Genomic DNA, 4,842 nt, shown 5'->3' with positions numbered 1-4,842 from the left:
ATAGCATATGAAATCCTAGATCACCTAGAAGAGTTATATGGCAAACATTGCAGGAATGCTAGATATGAGATATATAAGTGGTTATTTAGATGAAGATGACTAAAGGGATAGATGTGGGAGCTCATGTGCATAAGATGATATGCTTAATGAGCAACTTGAGGAACTTGGGTTTTCAATGGACTTCTCAATTCAAATAAATTTGATCTTACAATCCTTTCCTGAGTCATTTGAATCTTTTATCACAAACTTCCATAAGACCAAGATTGAATGCATTTGCTGGGTTGTTAAATCTACTAGTTATTGCACAAAAAAATATACTTAGCAGTGAGGGGAAGGAAGTTGCATTAGTTGCTTCTTCTTTTGAAAAGTCCAAGAAGAAGAAAGGTAATAAAAAGAAGAAAACATCCACCCTAGGTCCATTTGGAAAAATTGCCAAAAATCAATCTAAGAAGAAGAAGGTTGAAGCTATTGCAGACAAAGGAAAGTGTTTCCATTGTCAGAAGGATAAGCATTAGAAAAGAAATTGCCCAGAGTATTTAGAGTATCTGAAGAATAAGAATGAAAAGCCTTTTGAAGGTATGTCCATATCTTGCTATTTAGATTTTGATAATACTCATATTTTATCTATAGCTTGGGTTTTAGACATTGGTGCAAGTTCTCACATATGCTTTTATATGTAGGAACTAACAAGCAGTGACAGCTTGGAGGCACAAGATATTAGACTTTGGATTAGCAATGGAGTAAGTGTTACAGCATTAGCCATAGGGTCTAAATCTTTGTATCTAAAAGAATGCGTTTTATTTTTAAGATCATATTTTATATGTTACTGATGTTTCTAAAAACATCATTTCTATATCTAGTTTGACTAGTAATGGATATGAATTTCATTTCATAGATGATGTTTGCAATATTTATTTTAGAAATAAAGTTGTTGGCATGGGTTATTTATAGGAGGGTCTTTATTATTTAAATAGTAATAACAAAACAACTTTAAGCAACCAAATTGAGTTTAATGCAATCAATTAAACCAAATCAAGTTTAAAAAAACTTTGGCTCTTAAGATTAGGTCATATTGCGAAAGATAAGATCACAAAGTTAAAAAAGATGGGGATCTTACCCACATTGGGTTTTGAATCTACCCCAACTTATGAATCCTATCTTCAAGGCAAGATGACTAGATCACCTTTTATTAGATAAGGGATAAGAGCTAAAGAAGTTTGTAGCTAATACATAGTGATGTATGTGGCTCATTTAAAGAAATAGCAAGAGGTTTTTCCTACTTCATTACCTTTATAGATGATATATCAAGGAATGGATTTTTGTATATGAAATACAAATATGAATCCTTTGAAAAGTTTAAGGAATTTAAATCTAAAGTAGAGAAACAAACAGGAAAGAGTATTAAAACTCTAAGATCAAATTGAGGAGGTGAATACTAAAGTACTAAATTCAATGAGTTGCTAAAAGAACATTACATTGTTTCTCAATTAACCCCTCCTAGAACACCACAGTTGAATGGTGTACTTAAAAGGAGAAATCATACCTTATTAGATATGGTGCAAAGCATGGTGAAGGAGGTACAGATCTGACCCATCTCATGTACTATCAGTTGAAGAGATTAAGGTAAATCCAGACCTCTCATATGAGGAAGAACCCATAAAAATTCTGGCATATGAGGTGAAGCAGCTGAGGAACAAACAGATACACCTGGTTAAAGTGCTGTGGAACCATCATTCAGGACAAGAAGCTACTTGGGAACGTGAAGAGGATATGAGGAGACAGCACCCACAGCTATTCAGAGACTAATGCCAGGTAAAAATTTCGAGACGAAATTTATTTAAGGGGGGGAGAATTGTAACACCCCTAAGTTCGGTAGTGCGTTCTGCTGCTCCGGTGACCAGTGTTGTCCGGACAGCTAGGATGCCTAGAATTACACTTTGATATGAGTGAGAAGACATAAAATAAGAAAATACAAGAAAAACAAAAGAAAAATAATAGCAAAGAAATGTGATCAAGTTAAGCGAGCCGGGAACCCTAACGATGGGTGACCGCACCGGGAAGTCACGGCGTGGACCGTTGACTGGCCCTGGACTGCGAGGAACCCTGGAAAACATTTTTAGGACTTAAATAGACCCTTATTGAAGAATAAATATCATTAGTAAGATCAAAGAAAAATTAAATAATTAGTACAAAGAAAAGTGAGAAATCGAAAAACAGACAAAACCCGGTGTTACCGAAAAATCGGGAATGCGACCCGAACAGGGGCATTATGGTCATTTGACATCCCAAATCATCTTTTGACCTAAATGTCCATTAAAAATAAATAATATTATACTTAGAAAATAAAATGAAAAATTAATTTGGTGGTACCTAAAGTGAATAGCAAGAATTAAGGGTTTAATGTGGAATAAGTGGGAATTTAACATATTATATGAATTAATTAGAGTAAGTGGACCACTAAAGGAATAAACTAAGGATAATGGGGCAGGTGTAAGTCCATAATACAAGCTGAAACTTCATCTTCTCCAAATGAATTCATCCATGCCGATTTGAGAAGGAAGAAAATCCTCCATTGCCGTTTTTGCATGAGCTTGATCCACTCCTCCATTTCAACTCCAATCACTTAGATAGCTTCATAAAAAATTGTCTACACATCATAAGGAAGAGCTTGATACCAAAATCAAGAAGTTTAATCAAGGTTTAGCAAGCTCCAACCATAGGTAAGTTTACATTTTTTAATGTTGCTTTGTTAAACTTTGTGTACATGTTATGGGTGTGTACTTTGTGAAGAAAATTTTCAAGTTTGAAGAGTTCTTGATATATCCAGTTTGGACAGCCATGGAGTTGTGTATTTGATGATTTATTTTACATATATTTGATGAGAAATTATGATGAATAGGGTGATTTAATGTCCTAGTAGTTAAATTCCATGTATATGTGGTGATTGTACAATGGGGATTGAAGTTGACGAATTATGGATACTTTGGCATGGTGAAGCTTTGCGGCAGCCTTGGGACACTTTGATAAATGTATGAGTTCATGAAGGTATTGGCAGAATATTGACATTGAGGATTGATGGATATGTATATAGATTGGTTGTGTAAAGTGTATGTAAGAATGAGTAATGTTTAGGTGTATATGTGATTGTACTTAGACTTTGTAAATTTGAGTTTTAATTGGTGTATTGAGGATAATTGTAATCTGCCCAAAGTGACTTTAAAGTGAAAAGGTATGTGGTTTTGGTAATGTACGAAAACAGAATTGGTAAGGGAAGTGGACATATAGCAATTAAATGTGTAATGGATACATGTATAAGTAAGGTAATTAAGGGCAGTATACATTTTAGCCTATAACTTTAAATGTGCAACCTCAATTGGTATGAGACCAATTGGAGGTGAAACCAGGCACAAAATGTGCCAACTTTCATTGAGAAAGCATACCAAAATTCTGCTTGCAAGGTAACATGAAAAATGACCAATTCGGATTAAGTACAATTGAAGCCTGAAAACTGACCATTTGGGCAGCAGTTAGTATTTAGGCCATAACTCACCAAAAAAGGTCCAATTGACCTGAAATTTTAACCATGAATAGATAAGACCCATACCTACAAGTCTTATGAAGACACCAAAGCCTAGAAATGACCAGAAGCAAGTCAAAAAGCTTGCACAAGTTCGGGTCCAAAAACTGGCCGAACCAAAGTTGACCAAATTGACCTAAAATTGACCTAATTTGATGCCATTTGACCAGCAATAGTATAATGACCATAACTTGGTCTACTTAACTCAGAATGACCTAAAATTTTGCCCCGTGTTCCATAAGACAAAGATCTACAAGTTTGTAGTTTTAACCGAAACCCGAAAACTGAGGGAACTAGGTCGTCCGGCTAGGTCAAACTAGTATCCCGGAACCTAGCAAATTGCAGGAAAATGCACTAAACAAGGAAATGAGTTTGGTAAAACGTACCAACCCTAAAACCCTATCGAATGTGACATATTAATGACACTAAAACCTAATTTACCTAAAACGCATCGAGGGTCGGTATATTAGGTGATTGAGCAAATAATAGCCTTCAGTGAATTACTCATCGAACATTATCGTTAGAGATAGTTTAATTTAGTACTGAAACACTTCAAATTGTGTTTCTCGGTTAGCAAAGACTCAGGAAAAGGGAAGGAAATACTGAGTCCAGACCGAGAGACAGTTATCAGAGGTTTGTGCACAACTAGTTTTCAACTGATTTTGCTCTGAATAATATTTCATATGATTAATTGTATGTTAGTGTTTTAAATTGTGTTTGTGCACAATAATTAATTCTTTTGAATTTTTCAATTGGAATAAATTATGATTATTTATATTGTTTTAAATTGTGTTTGTGCACAACTAGTTTTCAACTGATTTTGCTCTGAATAATATTTCATATGATTAATTGTATGTTAGTGTTTTAAATTATGTTTGTGCACAATAATTAATTCTTTTGAATTTTTCAATTGAAATAAATTATGATTATTTATATTGTTTTAAATTGTGTTTGTGCACAACTAGTTTTCAACTGATTTTGCTCTGAATAATATTTCATATGATTAATTGTATGTTATTGTTTTAAATTGTGTTTGTGCACAACAACTATTTCTTTTGAATTATTTTCAATTGAAATAAATTATGACTATTTGCATATTATTGTTTTAAGTTGTGAAATTGTGAAAAATGGTTTGAATGATATTTGATGGATACTTATTGATTGAAAAGCACTGTAATTGGTTTGAAACCACAGCTATCATGTGCATTGATTGTATTCCTCGCTAGCTTGTCTAGTGGGGTGAATTGAATTCCCTCTCTGGTTGA

The sequence above is a fragment of the Hevea brasiliensis genome, chromosome 9 (assembly GCF_030052815.1).
Source record: "Hevea brasiliensis isolate MT/VB/25A 57/8 chromosome 9, ASM3005281v1, whole genome shotgun sequence".
NCBI classification, from domain to species: Eukaryota; Viridiplantae; Streptophyta; class Magnoliopsida; order Malpighiales; family Euphorbiaceae; genus Hevea; species Hevea brasiliensis.
The sequence above is the reverse complement of the archived record's forward strand: the minus strand, read 5'-3'. Positions refer to the sequence as shown.